General features: G+C 40.2%; 1 protein-coding gene across 1 annotated transcript in view; it reads right to left on the bottom strand.

The window, feature by feature from the left end:
* The window catches only part of BEAN1 (brain expressed associated with NEDD4 1), a 52,593-nt gene that overhangs the window by 22,260 nt on the left and 11,709 nt on the right, over window positions 1-18,624 (bottom strand). The window lies entirely within an intron of this gene.

The following is an 18,624-nucleotide window of genomic DNA, read 5'->3' on the forward strand; positions in this document are numbered from 1 at the left end:
AAATTAGTGAAAGTGACGAAGATTTTGTTGATTCTGCTCTTCTGAGCAGTTCCTGTTCAAAGATGATTTAGTCTGGCCAAGGGTGACCAATTGGATTATGCACTTGCTGCTATACTGTGAAATAGGCCTCTGGCTGCAGCTGCTATCGGGCTGCCATCATGCTGCTTATTTCTGTAGCTCCCAGACAGGAGCTCACAAAATGAGTAAGGTAGGCACACTGCAAAAACAAATCGAAAAAGGTTTTGAATCAGAGCCACTGGTTTTGTACAGAGCATCACTGTAGCAAGGGAGAAAGGAATATTATTGAAGTCACTGAATGCAGATGTCCCACAAGAGCTAAATCCTAAAAATAAAATAGAACCTCTCGATTCCAAGTTATTCCTTTTGGATTATAAGGAAGGTTGGAATCTCTCATTTATGTTACATAAACACCAGGATGCCACCGACTTACAGGATTTACCTTGGTTATCAGTATTACTCAAGGGCAGCTCCAGATCTATATCTGGTCTGCATTTGATTTACATTTATACTTTGTTCCACTCATACTTTTGTACAGACAATCTGCCATTTTAAAATGGAATGGCGATTTAACAAGGTTTTATTTTTGTCTTTTGTTTAACCTTTCCAGTCCCTGGTCGTAGTGAAAACATTTCAGTTATTCCATAAAAGCAACTGCTGATGAGAACAACTCAGTTCTGTCAGACATGATACTCAGCACATTTTCCATTAATCACTTCTGATGGATCTATGCTTTCTTCTGACTCCCTGGTAAAGAGCTGTGCTTAATGATAAAATTGGAGCCTATTGCTCCTCTTTCCCCTGCCCCCTTGTCCTTTATAGAAGAGGAGAACACCATGCTCACACTCTTGTCCTGCTTGCCTGATTCTGACCAGTTTGGATGGGGAAGAAACAAGTCCTGTTCTCAAATAACTTCTTGCAATCTACTTTAGGTCCTACATAAGCTGTGATGGCATATGTATTCAGGTAGGAATAACCAGGGGCTCAGAAAGAGTTAAAAACTGAGAAAGTACGGTGAGGTTGGAGCTGTCATTAAGATCTGGAAGGTGGAGAGTTGGTGAGTGATTGTAAGGAGAGGTTTTGTAGGTCTGGCTGTGGCTGTGGCAATGGCTTGTGCCAACTGTAATGAATTAGGTGGCACTGCCTTCACACTTGGATGCATTTCTTTGGGTTCTTGCCATCTTAAAGCTCTCTAGTAGTGCAGACCGTCAGGCTACAGTGCAAATTCACATCTCTGCATTTTTAGCACCAAAAGAATAAAACCTCTCAGCACACCGGTTATGTACTAATTCAACTATGGGAAGACAGCATCACTTCTTCCTATGTTACAGAGAAAGAGCAGCTACGTCCTGCTACCTTAGGATTTTCAGTAGTGTTAGCAGGAACAGATGATGACACGAAGAACAGGCAAGGCTGCTGTTGGTCCTTCTGCATTTATCTTATTATCTTGCAGTTGAGCAAATGAGTGAAGACTAGAATAATCTGGAAACTGCCTCCATTATAAATCAGTTTTACAAGAGCCATATAAATTATACGGGGAAAAAAGAATTCTTGGTTCAGGAGGCCCAGGAGCATATTAAATTCTCTCTCATGCTGCTTACTGCTGTGTGCAGCTGGGGGCCCAGTCATGTTGCAGTGCTGTTTGTGTGTTTCTCTGACTCAAATGCGTAAAACTAATCTGCCTCATAAGCTACAACTGATATTCAGCAATAACTGCATAGGTACTGCTTCAAACTTGTGGCTTGTAAAGGGCATCGTATGGTGTATGTATTCGTAGGTTAAAGATTAGTTGATATAATTAGCTCATGTATATTGTAGCTCACACTATTTCATCCACTTAACTGCTTTTGAGAGCCCATTAGCTTGCGCTTGATGGTAGCTTATCTTCTAGAACATAATAGCTATTTGACAAAGTCAAAGAATAAATATATTTTTGCTGTCAGTTGCTGCAGCTGTGACATTTAAACAGCTCCCACAACCAGACGATTCTCATTATTATTTTTAAATTTGAGGTAAAGATCTTTGTATACAAATGGTTATCTAGTCTTGCCTGATTATTGCTATTGTGGGAGGCTTTTTAGCTTAACCCAAACCCATACTTATGCCATTAAGCAGGCAGAACCTGTAAATTTAGATTAAGTTTCTCTACAGCTAACATTGCCTTTGATCTTTCTCACTTACATATACATGTTCTAATCATAATTAAAGCCTTGTACAGATCAATAGTTTAAAAAAACAAATCCATATTCAGAACATGAGACTGTGTGGTAGGAGCATTTCAGTTTTATCTGATGCACTCAGCTTCAAGTGAGTTTGGATCATATTTACAGGTACAAAAGCTGCCCATGACCTTGAGAAGCTCAGCCAAGGCAGAAAGGGTGGCCTTTCCTCTGAGATATCTAACTCTGCCTTTTTATCATGTCTGCTGGCTATCAGATAATGGCTTTTCTCTTCTTGCATTGACATCCTTATTATAGAGCCAGAATGAATAAGATTGGATCACCAGCAGCCTGCAAATTGGGAATGTCAGAAGCAAAGAGAATGTGGCTGCATAAGGGCTCAGAAAATAAATCTTTTCAGATGCTGTGGCTTTAGGGTATTATGTTGATGTCACAGCAGCATGTATAGGTGCTGTTTCAAATTAACAGGAAAAATCTTCCAATTTTCAGATCCATGGTCTATTTTATCAACATGATAAATACCATTGCAGTGAAACAAATCACTTTGGAGGCAAAACAGCCCACTTTGGGATGGACAATATATTTCTTCCCCTATTTTCTCATATACAAACAACTTTGAACTAATACGATTTTATAAGCAGGACCTGAAGCTATTACTTTTTTCAGAAACTCCATATTAGTGCTTGGAAATAAGTATGATGAGAATCCTATTTTACCTATTATGGTAAAGTTACTTCCTGAGCTCAAATCCAACTTAGGCTGATAGTGACTAGATCTGGGGTAAAAGCAGTAATTTTTATATTATGAGAATTTCTGTTATTTTGACATATGAACTTTTTATTTTGAATATATTTTTTTTTTTGGGGGGGAGGGAAGAGTAGCAAAATAATATTTTTTCTTTTTATTCTGAGGTGGAAAGTTTTGAAGAACTGTAGTTGGAAAATATTTATATTTTTATTTTACCCCAGCAGTGTTTCTCCTTGAACTGTGATGTGGGAGTTTCATGTTGTCTCTTGGGGAGGTCTGAACTATGATGTGACCTAAAGAGGTAGCCTTAGGGCAGACAACAACTTAGGGAAGATGTAGCCCAGGTTGGAAACCCAATCTAATTTGGTGGGGAGGGAGGGGTCCAAAAAGGCAAAACTTTCACAGAGAAAAGTTCAGTTCTTCACAAACTTTACTTTCCATATTTAAGATACATTTTTTAAATTAAACCAGTTAGTAATCTGACCTGCTCACGGCATCTGAAACTCTGGAATACAGCTAATAAAGAGCTGCAATAAAAGAGCTAATAAACAGCTGCAACAGAGCTCTAAGAGTAAACTACTAACCGGGCTTCAGGAGTCCTAGCCACATTACACCATGAGTCTCCTAGAGAGCTTTTGGCTATGTGCTGCTGCTTATTTAGGACTTATCCTATAGAAATGATCTTATTTCTTAGTCCATCCTCACCTCTAATCTTCAATAGTAATAATCTACCAGAAAAAAAAATATTAGAGGGATGATTGATGTTAATTGTGTAGAAAATAATTACAACAAAAGTACTGAACTAGCTAGTTATGTAAGGCACTGGCTGCTAAGAGAGAAATCAGCTAACAGATGCTGAAATTGAAGATCTAACTTGAAGATGCATTACTGTATGTAATATATCTCTCTGCCTTCCTTTTAAGGTGACTCTGAAATAATTAAAATGGCTTTGTAGTGTTGTTAGGCAGCTCCATATGAATTATGGTGTTGATGTCCCAGAGCATACAAAGCCTACAGTAGGACTTAAGCTATCATATGTATCTGCAAAAGCTACAGCAGTATCTGCCCGCATAAATCAAGGCTTTTTCCCGTACCATTAAGAAGCTATTTCACTCACTCAGATTTTGTCAAGGACTTCTGCTTAGGCAGCTGCAGGAATGTCAGTAATAGCAAACCAGATATTGATTCACGGGGCGGCTGCAATCACCTAGCCTCTTTGCTGCTAAAGGAGCCACGAAAATTCAAGGACACTAGAAGATGTTAAGAAATTGCATTACTCAGACATTGCTATTGTAAAACCTGGGGGGTTAAAATCTCATTCTTTAAAACACGGTTGTTTACTGTAGAAGACTTGTTCAGTTAGAGGATGGGTAACTCAGAGTACAGGACTCATGATGTAGCCAGTCAGTATCTAGGGGCTGCTCAGTACACATCCTGCATTCTGCCCTGTCCCGTAGTCATATTTGGCCTGCAGAGCTGAGTCAGGTTCAAGTGGGAGGGAAGACTGGCAGCCCTGAACAGCTGCAGAACGTAACTTCTCCCCAGGTGAAAGGCAGCAGTGTTTCTCTGGAGTAGCACAGCACTCTGCTGCCTTCCATATATAGCTGGTTTAATAGGTTCCACATGGTTCTTTCTCATAAATAATACAACGTTGGTTCCTCTTTGAGACTTTTCCTCTAAAAAAAGGAAAAAAAAGTGTGGCATTTAGGAAAGTGTGTATTTATTTATTTGCCTTCCTATTTAAACTGCAGTGTTTAATGTGCACATTTTAAACATAAAATGGAGTATCCAAGGCTACTTTCAGCATAGGGTAAGTGCTGACAGCACCTAGAGTGGGTAGCTACACCGTCCTGTCTGCTGGGAAGTCTGAAGTTTTTCCCCTAATAGAAGATATATGTTAGGGGCTGATATTTACAAATGCCATCAGAAACATCTGTGTGTGCTGCACCAATTTCTCTCCAGGCAGTAAGAGATGCAGGCTGTGGTTATTTCTCCCTGTTCTTATAACTAAGCTACTTATTATTTTCAAAGAGGTTTTAAAACAGGTATTTGTAAAGAAAGCAGAAATAGCTGTGAGTATGGTTCTGCACTGCTACCGAACAAGATTGAGTGAGAAAGTAATTGAAAGAGTAAGGCTAGGACGTGAACTTTGCCTTTTGCTGTGAGCACACCACCTTAGGTTAGACTATTTAAATAATTGTATGTTATGGGGAAGTTGGTTAAATTTCAATGTACAAAAGTTTTATAGATCTTGCAATGAACAGTGTTGTGGGTTAGAATCTCTGTGACGCCCACGGAGCACGGTTGACAAAGCCTTAACTGGAATTCAGGCTGATTTTAAGCCCAGGCAGTTTTTGTAGCATTTTGAACAAATGGAACCAGAAAATGCCTCAGTCGCAGACAATGTGTGTGTCCTGCAGGGGTGGTTCTACATAAATTTAGATGGACTACCTAAATAAAAGCTTTTTTAGGGATACTGCTTGGAACAACACAGAGGAATAAAAACCTATTTCCACCTTTTTCACAGCTGTGATGTGCACATCAAAGAGATGAGCATGGTACATTTAGTTTATCAAGTAACTGATTTCATCTCTGGATACACTTTGCTATTTCAGATGAGACAAAATGATCTTCCTTTGGCTATTAGTCCATCACTGCAGGAAATCCCTCTGTTCCTATTAAAAAAAAAAAAAAAAAGAAACAAAGATACAGGATTCTTGGTGGAGAAACTAGTATCTAGGCCGATGGGAAATCCTATAAATATGTGAGTAAATACATAGAGGAAGATATAAACAACTTTGTAATAGAAGATGAAGTTATTTCTGTTTCTGGATATCCTGATCACATGTGACTGCAGGGAGATTTTCATCTGTGTACTTGCTAACAGCAAGGACTTCCACAATTGCCTAATAATAAGTCAAAAGAGAATCACGTGAAAACAAAACAACAAAAAACAACCCAGCACCACCACCAAAAAAAATAAAATAAAAAAAAAAAAAGAGCTGACCCTCTAATTCAGTTTCCTCTTATCTGCCTTAATTATTTTTATCTACAGATAAAAGCCACATTGGTAGACTCATAATAAGGCCAAGAGGCTTCATGCATTGAGTCCAGTAAGGTGCTTCTAATCAAATTAACCCAACACACTTTTTTTTTCCTTAACAAAAAGCTATATATTACATTATAGTCCTGCAGTACAGGAGAATTCAGGATGTTCTTTGCTATGAGGGTGATGTGAAAAGCTCCCATCAGAATTCATAACCCTTTCAAAGAAGTCACTAAACTTAGATATGTAAATTGTATGCACCTGGTCTATGGGTAGGATTTGCATGAGATAGCTGGATGTGCTGCTGCTTCGGTTCTGGTGTGGAGGGATGAACAAATTCAGTTTTTTAGGCATGAACAATGGGATGTAAAAAACATTCAGAGATTAAAAGCAAATTGAAATTTTATATTCTTTGCTTTAGTAGATAATGATTTTTTTTTGTGAAGAAGTTGACAGCATGAAAATAACTCCTATTTTATATGACACAGTAGAAATAGGGTTTGAGCTGTAGGAAAGTGAACGCTATTCTGAAAAAGGCTTTTTTTATGAAAGTGATGTAGCACTGAAAGAAATAAAAGGGAGAGAACCTAGTGTGCCAGGATTCTGAGAGAAATAACAACTAGCAAAATACAGTGGGATTTATCTCTGTTGTGCTGGCCACTTTCTTATAATGACTTTGCAATTAAACACGTGGGGAAAATCCCTTCCAGCAGCAGTAAACCCACAGGCCTTGGATGGCCAGGAGAGGTATCTGTTTCCGTGGGTGGGTGCAGTGGCTCCAAGGCTGCGATGTTCCCTTTTGGTCAGCGACCTCTGAGGGCCTCTTGCTCTCAGAGGGGAGGCAGACAGGGGCTCTGGGACAGAATGGAAGGCTCAGCCTTGGTTAAATGAGGAGAGATACAAGTAGCCAGGTTGCTCAAATGTAATAGAAATAAGGTTAAAGAAGTGGCTATTTTCTCCTGAAAGCTCTTGGCCTTTAATGCGTGAACTCATGATGGTTAGCATGGAGGTACAGTGGCAGATTGCAATTATTGATCAAGCTATGAACACTATACAAAATTAAAAGCTTATTTGAACCCTTGCCTTCTTAGATAACTTTTGCATTGGTATTAATTAGAGAAAAGTGCTAGAAAAGTCAACAAGGAAAACCACTGTTTAATGGAGCTACAGCTTTATAATGTTCAGCCTGGGCTTACTGTCATACTGCATCTTGTTCTAAAGGCTGTGCTGAATATCACATAGTGCAGGGACTTTCACTTTAGATCCTCTCTCTGATCTCCCTTGTGCTGACAGCATACGATGCAAGAAATATCACGCTGTTTGGATTATGGAAATAATTGATGTATTCATATTTACTGTCTCGCTTCTTAATACTAGCCTGTTAAGTCCTTCTGGGGATGAGATCACAGATTTTTCTAAACAGCAGCTGCTCCATAGTTTCTTAAAATACCAGATTTAAGAGATGGGCCAAGGAAGACAGGGTTGATGATAAAAACAGATGGCTTCATTGCTAACAATATACCTGAGCTTGCAGGCACTGAGTGCTTGTGAAGGTGTGGGCAACTTTGTTGATTCAAGAAATGCTGAGGCTGTTCAGTACGGTTCTTGGTTCTCAAAGGAGTCACTGCTCCAGTTCCTCACTCGTGTTACTTGGAGATAAACACTGTCTATGAAGAGGAAAGATGCGAGAAATCCTAATAATTTTAATGTTTATTCCTTCTGTTCCCCTTTATAACTGTTCGATTAATCTCAGCCAGACTGGTCCACAATTTTATCCACCTCCTACAGGTTCCAACCTGGCAGAAAAAAAATGCATTATGTATATATAGGGCTAAGGAGAGGGAAATCCTTTCTTGCCCAAACAGAAGAGGTTGTGTGGAGCTGCTGTGGAAGTCAGTGAGACCAGCTGCTGTCTTGCCCTCTCTTTTGGGAAGTGTGGCTGGGTACAGGCAGTTGGGAGCTAGATGTTGTCGTGCCTGTAGCACCCCGGCTACAGTGGTGATGAGTACTGTGGTGCTGCATGCTGTTAAGTATGAGCATTTTGTGTGCGTGTGGAACCTGAGCAACAAGTGCAGCTCCACTATTTGAGCATTTGGTAACGTGGCAGCTCTCCGTAATGAACCGCTCGTACCACTTGTTCTGGGTTAGCTTCTCCTTCATGTCTGCCCACAGTACAAACATCTGTGCACGTGCTGCGCCAAGAACAGACATTATATGTTTGATTACTAGTGTTCAAGCATGCCCATAGACACAGAAAACTGCTTAGAAGAAAGCCACTTAACAAGTACTGAATAAAAAATATCTATCCATTGTCATTTCACAGAAGTCTGTGCATCGAATTCTTTGCAGTTGTGGCACTAATCAATTGTTCAAAATCTGGTTTGCGTTCTTAGTGCAGGGTTGTCAACATTATTACCTGAGAAGAATGACCTTTACTTCTTGTTGGAAATCTGGATAAAAGCTAAAACCAATATTGTGCCCTGAATGTAAGGGAGCACGGGGACTGTACAGCACTGGGTTGTCACCGACAGACCGAGGCTTTTCCTGGGGAAAGAAACACACGGCCGTGTCGCTGGGTGTGCCGCAGGGCTCGGAGGCTGCCTTAGAAGCATGAGCTGCCTTGTCACAGAAAGCAGTCCCAGCGGCAGTGTGCAGTTTTGGCTAAGAGGCCTGGGGAGAAAGGAGTGGGTTGCAGCCCTGGGCCCCTTCAGGACGCATGTGACATTTGTACAGAACTTCCTTCTGTGGTAGGGATGTGGTGACGTTTGTGATGGATGTCTCTGCCTTAATGGAATACTTCACTAGTCTTATGTACTCTGCAAACACTGTCCTTTGAATTCTTACTTAATTTAATATGACTACATCAAACCCATGCCTGCCTCCTACAAGTGTATATGCATATATTTTCACAAATAGTTGCTGTGTTACAATCCCAAATCAAGATTAATATGAAATCAGTTTGTCTGATGTCAGCCTTAATCTTAACTTTCACTTATCATCCTTTAATGAAGAGCTCTTCTCAGTTTCATTGGCAATATCTGCAGATGAAATTAGGCTTTATTCACTGCAGTTTAGCAGACTGAAACAAGTTTTTCATGTCTCTAACTCAGTAGGAGAGATGCTGACTTTAAGACATGTTCCATTTCCGTTTGGTGAATGCTGCTTCATTTATCATTCATAAGTGCAGAGGAGAATTAAGGAGGCTTCCTGCCCAGCCCCTTCCCTTCCAACTTGGATGAAATAACTGCTCCAGGGAGCAGAATTATCCTCGTATAACTGATGCTGCAGGTGCACCACTTCGGAAAGGACCATGTGGCCGGGCATTTTGTGGTTCCCTCTGTAACAGGGCCCACGGCTTTTGGTGGGTTACAGAAGGAAGTTCCTTGGACCTACTTTGTGTAGTATTAGCTACCTATTAGGATAAAATAGCAGCCCGCGCATTGTGAGGACACTGTACTTGCTGGACTTTGCAGAGCAATGACAGCTATAGGCCTGGAAAGCTACTGCCTGTATATCCAACGTGTTTTTTGTACCCTGGTAGAAAAGACAGTGTATTGGGAACTTGGTTGGCTAAATGCCTTTTCAAAGGAAAGGCGTGGTATTAGTGTTAAAAGGTGGCACGCTGCCCAACTCCGAGTCCTTACAATGCCAGTATCTCTCATGAGGCAAAGAAATCAATTCCTCAAGCACCAAACAATAAGCTAAATGTGCAGTTTCAGCATATCCAGACTGTGACCCTTTTTTTTGTCTTGTTCAGTCATGAAATCCCATGCTGACCTCTATTAGTACAAGTATGATCCAATTCTGTCAGAAGTACACTTCATTGTGTGCCTCCTGAAAGGGCCAGAAACGATCAAATTGCATTGCAGTCTTCTGAGGACAGATGGTTGAGCTGAGGCTGGGGATGCACGCACTGCTAAACTGGAGTGGCGTGGAGCTTTAGCTGGAGGTTTTGTAAGTCAACAACCACAAGGGCAGCCCCTTGACTCTGCTCTTCCTTGAATTGACTTGTGATTTAAATTAAACTCGATCGACGTTTGCTGTGGTGTATGATCTGCGTTCTGTGCTCTGTGCTGTTATGTTCTAATCCTGCATATTTTTCCTGCACTTTCTGTGATCTTTGGAAGAAGGATGAGTTACCAGCACAATGTTTAGTTGAGCGAAGGATTTACTTATGATTAATATTACATGGGTTAAGATGGAAAATAGAAGAAAAAAAGAGAGACAGAGGGAACTTTTTTTTTCTCATTTTCATTTCTTCTGCAGTGGGGGTTACTGTGTTATTTATTCTACATGCTGAAAGTATAGTACTTATGTCAGTTAGATTTTTCTTATTTAGCTTTATATTATTTAAAACCTAGGAAACACAAGTAACATTCCTCTACTGTATTTCTGTATTTTGTTTTTTATCCTGATGATATTTCCCTCTTACGGTCAACAAAAGTTTGACCTATGAGACATAGCTCTGTTTCATTCATTCATTTTCATCGTCAGGTAAACTTTCTGTCCTTGTTAGCTCATGTCCTATGGAATATGTCCAGAACAGGGATTTTATAGTACTCAGCACTGGCTTTACAAAGAGCTATCCCCAGTGTAATACTCAGGGCAAGAATATGTCTGGAGCCCAACCAAAGCTTGTGGAGTAACCTCACTGTATCTTAATGAAGCGACGAATGTCTTGTATTTTCATGGACTGACCTCTTGTTTCTCTATCAATTATGGACTTGTACATATCCCTGCTGTGCTCTCTATGTAGTGTACACACGATATATTCCTAGTCTTGAGAATCAGGATTCCTGAATCAGACTATGTGTGAAAACCAGCTAGCTAACAAGCACAGGGATACAAATTTTATTCTCGTGGCATTAAAGTTTCAAGGAAAAGAAATGCATCTCTGCATTGCTGACACTGAGCCAACAGTTTCAGTCTGAGAACAATTTTATTTGTAATCCCCTGCTAAATGCAAATAAGTTCTGTGTCTCTTTCTTCTGGAGATTGCTTCCCTGAGTCAGTGGAGTTCATTTACATTTTGGTGACATCCACAAGAATTTTGCCAACACAGCTTATTACTGCAAACATTGCGTCAGTTCTGACATTTTTCTTTCCCGGGAGAATCCCCAGTGTGTTACTGTTCCTAGCAGCAGACTTGGGGGTTTATGAGCAGAGGCACACAGAAGCCACGCCAGCCTTACCCATTCTGTCCTGCACCTGGCAGAGCACATCCCTGAGGTCCCACTGCAACATTTTATGGCCATGTTGTGAAGCACCTTGGAGGAGGGAACTGAGCAGATAAAAACCTTCCCCATGCCACTTTGCTCCTAGAAGCAGAATCAGCACCCTGACCTTGCTCCTAGAGACCCAGGCTCAGTCCCCGTGCCTGCTGCACAAACACCCAGGGTCACCACGCTGCGCCGGTGGGGCACACCGAACACCAAACACCCGGGGTGTCTTCCCTCTGCTCTTGCAACCAAAGGTTTTGCTCTCAAACTGCAGCCCTGCTCATTCAGGCTTTTGGGATCTTCACAATTTGAACGTAACCTGAATCTTCAGGTTAGATTTTTTACATTTTTTTTTTAATTTGCATCTTCATAGTATGAATCCTATATATTCAAATTCAAAGTAATCCCTCAGTCTTGGAGCCAGACAACTAAATCCATGGAAGGCAAAGGCTATCCCTGTAGTTGCCCTGAAGCTTTTTTATGAAAGCATGCTCAATTCCCAGCAAAGAATCCTCTTGCCCATGTAACTTTTATAGCAGGTGCAGTGTTACAAAGATGAAGAGCTTTCCTTTAGGACAGAAGCTTGATCTGAAGGAAGGCTGAACTGTTCAGCTTTCCTTTCACATGAGCAGTATGTGCCTTCCTCTGGCTCTGCCATGCGGTGGGATCTTACAGATAGGGTGTCAGCAGTGGTTCATTCATTTACAAGCAGCATTAACTAGTTCTGTGAATTCCTGTTCTTAATGGGAGCCTAGCAGTGCTGAGTAATATAGATAGGAAAATACCTTTTCCGTTTACCATTATGTATTTTTTCTGCCCTGCTTATGTATTTGTACATAATCTGTATTTATTTGCCACTGTGCTCTCTGAAACAAAGCCCGGCAGCTAACAGCAATACTGCAGTGTAATGGTTTGAACAAACCTCTTCTGGTAGGCACTCAGATGGAACCAAGCAAATTATTTCAGTCATAACTTCAGGCATATTTGAATTTAGGATTTTAAGTAGATTTTATTTCCCCTGGCCCTGCTGACTTTTTTTTTTTTTCTTTTTCGTATTTGCTCTCTATTCATCATATTCTCAATTCCATTGCATATATTATTTCTCACTAACTCATGTTTTGTAAGGCTAATGTGCCAAAAAGCTGGATTTTGCCACTTATTTAGAAGGAGACTGGACAAAGTACTGGGCCTTGATTCAGGAAACCGCTTATGTGCATACTTCAGGCACTTCAAATAAACTCTTGATTTGATTCATACTAAATTCTCCAGTTTGGGGACTGCTGAGATGCATGTTCAAAAACTGTCACTGTTAAACACATTTCTGTCATGGGAGCTATTTGCCTGCCTGATGGGCTCTTTTTCTTGTCTTGTGTTTTTGAAAGCTTGCATTTATACAACAGTTACAATAGAAATTAGTTACATGTTTTAAAGTAGCCTATTTTCAGATTCATATACTTCATTTTACTATTCAGAGGAAAGTGTGTATTGAGACAATTCCATAACTGGATCAGTTCCTTGTCTGCGTAGGTTTACAGAGCAGCCTTTGGCCTGTTGCCTTGATAGCAGCTCTCCTTTTAAACTTCTGATTCTCTTCCAGTAAAAATAAAATCAAAGAAATGTTTCTATATGTCTCAAAGTATAGCAATACAGATAGGTTTTCACTACGGAACTGAGCTAGCAAGTCAGCTCAGAACTCATATGCTGTGATGCCCCTGGATTAGATGCAGACGTTTCTTTTTTTCCCCCTTCCTTCTGCACATTCTCTCCCTCCATCTTTTTTGGGTATTTTTAGGTCCTTGTCCTAATAGAGAAGCTTGAATACACTACAGTGGTATTCCTGAATATAAGGAATAACATTTATGTTGCTTCTTTAAGAGTGTTAGGGTGCCTATCATATAGCAGTTTTTCAAAGCTGACAAGTACAGCTTTATAAATGTTTACTAGGTAAGGAAGCAAAGTTAAAGGAAGATGAAATGTTTTCTCAGGAAGAAGTTGGCACAATCAGGACAGACAGTTCGCTTGAGTTTCGTGCTCTTTCCTGCAAGAGGGTGCCTTGACATGCCTCCCAGTTGTGGTTCTTTCGGTGGTCACTACAACTAGGTTTCACTCTGTTTCAGTGGTGCGTGACAGTACCGTACAGATTAAGTGCAATATTCACCCACTTCTGAAACTTTACCTAGCAGCTTATTTTAAGACTCAAAGCTCGCTGGGTCTCCCATTTGGGCACTAACAACAGAGTGGATGCATCTACAGAGCAAGTTGGACCTTGATGAACTCCTTGAGCTTCATGAACTCCTGTCCCTGTCCACAGCTGATACAGCGTACATAAGCTCCTTGGCAGATGGTGTGAATACGCTCCCCAAAACTGTCTGCAAGGACTAGCTGAAGCCTGGATACAAATTTGCAAGGCAGTGGTAAAATGACAGATTTCTTTTCTTTGGTTGGAATGACTCTGAAAGGGTACCTAATGGAATTAACCTGGAATGAACAGAAACAACAGGATGCATTAATGGGGTTGAAATTTAATATTTTCAGCGACTGCTGTCACTGTTATTTCAAGAGCTGTTATGTTCATGTAACAGATGTTTAAATAACGCTGCCATGCCTCTCTCAGAATTTGCTTTTCCAACAAAAACTGTACAAAAGCAAAGACTGCATACTATTTAGACATACCTCCCTCAATAATCTCAGGAATAGATTAACTATCCTAGTTGACTCCAAGCAGAGTTACCTGTAAAGAACTTTCCATTGGCAGGATTACCAGATTGGCAATATATAAAGCTGCAATTACAGTGATGGAGGTTGCTATTCCGAATGATCTGTGATGCTTGATGGGAAGACAGTTTGTGGGATTGTCTGTATAGATGCAGCTTTTAGAACAAACATTAAGTCTGGCTCCTGTTAACATGAGCCTTAAGTAAAGTCATTGGGGAAATTTACTGTAAGTTTTGCAGTATTTAATTATTTTGGTAATAAAAAAGTATGAAGTACATGAGACACGATTCCTTTGGCACAAAAGGCTCCAGCCATGTAACCCATGGAAGTGGGAGCAGTAATTGTACAGGTTATGATGATCTGTAGCTTCAGTGGAAAAAATTTCCTTGTTTCCAATGAAAACTTATGTTTAAATCTGAAGCAGAATTTTATCCTTTAATACTATTTTCTCATGAGTTCGAAATCTGTCTAGATAAATAATAGAGCCTTAAAAAAGCAGATAGGTTGTATGAGACACTAAAAGGCAGATAAAAAATTGGTATGCAAGTGAGCTTCTATCCTATAAAGCTGGCTGAAGGACTGGGAGCTGAAAAATAGGCAAAGACAAGTACGTCTTAAGTGTTACAGGTCAACACCATTTTGTTGAGCATATTTTCTGAAGAAATACATGGTTAACCCTTGAGCAAAGATTATACATTTGATTTCTTCTTATGGCAAGGGAAATATTAGCTTGTTTTCTCAACTGGAACAAATCTATGCATTGCTTCTCAGGGCGGTTTCTGTGGAGTACATGCAGTACACTGCTTTTGTTATGACTTAGCACTGGTTCTACGTCTGAGTCAAGGGAATTTAATGGGAAAAAAATCACTGTCAGTCAATTTAAGAAAAGGGAGCACAAGAAAGAGAAAGGGGGAGAAAGAGAGAGGAAGAAAGACACAAGAATCCAGTTTCTTGTGGTGATTCTGTTTGGCTGATACAGGAAGTATATAGGCAAATATATTCAGGCTTGAAATACACTTTAAATAGTTCAAGTTCTTTCCCATTAGGCTGAAATTTCTTGGTAGCTGCACATTAAATGAAATAACTTCTGTGTCAGTTTTGCCTCTTAAATGCTAAAACTAAGCTCCCAGAGTATGCTAAGAGAGTAATTATTTGTTTCTGAACACTAAAATAACTCTAGAGGGTAAAATCTACCTACACAGGGAGGGTAAAAATCAACAGAATTGTGGGAATTTATAATCCTGCAGTGTGAAATGAGTAATTGTGTTTTTTAAGTTGTCACCTCTTTTACAGAAATATGTTTATATATACAAATGCACACATCACCTGTCGGTAAGCATATACTCTTGGCTGTTTAAGAATCATCTCTGAATGCACACACACAGCTCATCAAGCTGCTGTTGCTTACTGTAGTGCCATAAACAGCCTTTTAGAAATGTCAGGCCTGTGGTTTAACACGCAGACTGGTACTGTTCTTTACTTAAGGCTTCTAGACATTATGGTAACATGGTGAGGAACCTGGATGTGTGAGGTGCTACAAAAAGAACAAAGAATCCCTCCTCTAAAGAGAGCTTATCCTGCAAACTTGTTGTGAACTAGAATATGGTTTGTGATGACAACAGTACAAACGTTTTCCATCTTGTAGCAGTGTGCTAAATGTAGGATGGAAATCTCCCCTGGAATGTAGCCTCACTCAGAAGTCCGCTTTTCATCTAAGTAGATGCTGATTCATGATTTGGAGGACACAATATTTTCCTGATTTCCTTCCTGTCCCCGAAAATTCACTTTACTGTGGCTAGCTGCAGAGCTTTTCCCATACGTGCCTGGCTCTGAAAGGATGTGTAAAATACTACAGCCTGTCTTTCCCTTATAAATAGCACACTGTGTAAGCCCTCTGGAATCTTTCTCACTGTCTCAGGATATGCTGCAGTCTCTGCCATTTGCTTAGAACTGGGCAAGTCACAATCTGGAGAGTTCTGCAGTGGGAGCGGTCTCTTTTTTTCTTTGCCCTTCCCATTTCTGAGGTGCTGCTTACCTGCATAGCTTCTACAAAGCAACCTCTGATGCTAAATGAGTAGAGACCACGTAGTGGTGGTTACTGGTTACAGGGAGCCCCCTCTACAGACACTATTCTATCTGATTTCATGAATGCTAGGACAAAAAGTTCTTATTTTATTCACTCGCAATGCCTATGTAAGTGAATCCAGAATATTGTTAGGCATTAATGACACACTGAGCAGGAGGTGATTTGGAAGTAATTTCCCTTTGACTCTATCATTAGTTTGCCTCTGTGGTTGATGTACTGCCAGTGTTTTAAGAGCTAGATCTCACACGTTCCCCTTAGATTCTGACAAATCTGAAATCCCCTGGAGTGAATGTACATATACAGTGTGCACCTAAAACAAACTGAGGAACTTGGCCATTTGTTTTTCCATTTATGGAAAAATGCTGGGCAAATAAATTTCTAACAGGTAGACTCTGGAAAACCTATTTGATCAGAAAAGCTGCACTAGGCACAACATGACATGTTTCTGGATGTTATGATCTGCAGTTAGGCGTCTGTTTAGAAGTCTGTAAGCTCCCGGGGAGTGAACTGCACTGCTTTTCATAAAAAGGCCAAAATTCTCACTGGGAGTGTGTTTGTTGAGACCATCTTGAAAAATGTCTATTACCAGACATTTACTCTAACTGTAAAGTAAACAATGAATTTGGGATGAGAAAGAACAATGGTAACTAATATATAAAATGTTTTCCTGATACTTTCATACAAGCTTTGCAGCTCAGGGGTAAAATGCTTTAAATGAGTGCTGCTTTCAGTGAGCTTCACAGGTGCATGGCTCCTGCCAGGAAATTCTAAAATGTGCTAGGATGAGCCAGCGTGAACTAAGGTCTGTCTTGTGGTTTAAATGTTTAGATGTTAGTATTACAAAAAACGAGTTAGAAACAGCAATTCCAGTGGAATGGCTCTATCTTACACATCTATAGAAAGAAAGAAAATATGGATGAAATATTCAAATGTACACAGTCATCTTACAAATTATATAATGTTATCTGTAGTTTAGTCACAAGGGGATTTTTTTGTACACAAGCACTTCATTTTCATGTGCTCACACAGCCACGTGCTCAGGTTTCTTACTGCAAGTGCTGCTGTGTATGGAAACCTGTCAGGTTTTCAGTTTTATCTAGTTCTGTCACTGCCTTGTCCTCCTTTAATAGGTAGTGCTGCTGTTTTTGACGGTATGAGGCTGAAAGGAACCACAAAACCGGATCTAACTGCACAGCCTTTCTGTGTAGATTTTCTGTTGGTGCTGATTTTTTAGCAGGTCTTGCTGCTATTTAGCAAAATCAACACACGACAGAGGTGCTTTGGCACCCGTCTTGTCTGAAACATTTCTGTGTCTGTGAAGTATAGATGAAGTGACAGATGTTAGTGCCTTGCTGGATAACACTCTGCTCTCAAGTTCAGCTGTGAACAGCAAATCAGTCTTTCCATTCCAAATAATGAATTTCTCCTCTAGGCAGTTTCTGATTTGCGTGCGCTTCTGTAACCATTGCAAATGATCTGTTGGTTTTGTCTTTTTGACCTCTTCAAACTGTAATATGTTCAGAGCAAATGTGTGACTATTTGACTCTGTTTTGTCAGCTGTCACTGTTGTAGCTTTTTACTACGGAATTGACAGCTTTGCATTTCGAAAAATACATATTTATTGTATATTAAAAAGAGTTGGTTGCCATTCAGTACTTTATGCACACCTTTGTGGAAGGGCAGAAAATAATACTACTGTGAGATATAAGTTGTTAAAAGGTTTTCATGTGATCTAGGCAAGATATATAAGATCATCAAAACTGAGCTGTTCCTACTAATCTTCCACCACCACTCCCCAACACATTCTTGCAGAAACAAAACAAAACATGTCTAGCTCTAATCTCTGCTGATTAGATTAATGACTAAAGCATGGAGAGCTGAGGTCTTGCCTAAATTCAGCTCATGTCCTCCTGGGCATGTTAGTCCTTCTGTATTCTCGTCTATAAACCCCAAATCTTTGCATGCTCCATGGATCCAGAGCCCGCTCTATTTAATGGGCTGTGAGCAATTCTATAGTGTGGTTGTGCTGTATTAATGTTTGAACTCCAGTGTAAAGCCAGGTAGTGGGTTGTGACAGGCACGGCTCTGTGGACTAAACACTTGGAGTCGAGGACCTGCTGTCTATGGTGTGCATGTTTCAAAGGCTTTGACTTTGCTTTAGCTCTGCCTTGCCTCTGTGGATCTGAGTACCACTTAGAGGATGGGTGTACTGGGCTCGCTCCTGAAGCTCAGTTTTGGGTTTACTTTCATCTGCCAGTAGCTGTCATTTTGCTTTCCCTATTGTAACTTGTGGTATTTTTGCAGACCTGTGGCTGTGCTCTTTTGTGTACAATGTTGTGTTAACTCGAAAACCAAAGTCAACAAATATTTCTGGCAAGCAGTGACAGCAGTATGGGATCATTCCAGTTTTTGCCACATGAAATAGGCGTCTAAAAGTATTTGTGCTCTTGGATGTTGCTAGCTACAAAATGGGTATGTTAAAAGGAAGATTTTAGAGTTAGAGCTGTAGCTTGAAATTAAGAAGTAAACATGATGAGAATAAGTAGGAACAGAAGAAGCTGAGATGGTTAAACCACCAGGTTTGCTAGTAAATGGCTATGCTGAGATTACAAC

Source organism: Aythya marila (genome assembly GCF_965140915.1).
Source record: "Aythya marila genome assembly, chromosome: 12".
Taxonomy (NCBI): domain Eukaryota; kingdom Metazoa; phylum Chordata; class Aves; order Anseriformes; family Anatidae; genus Aythya; species Aythya marila.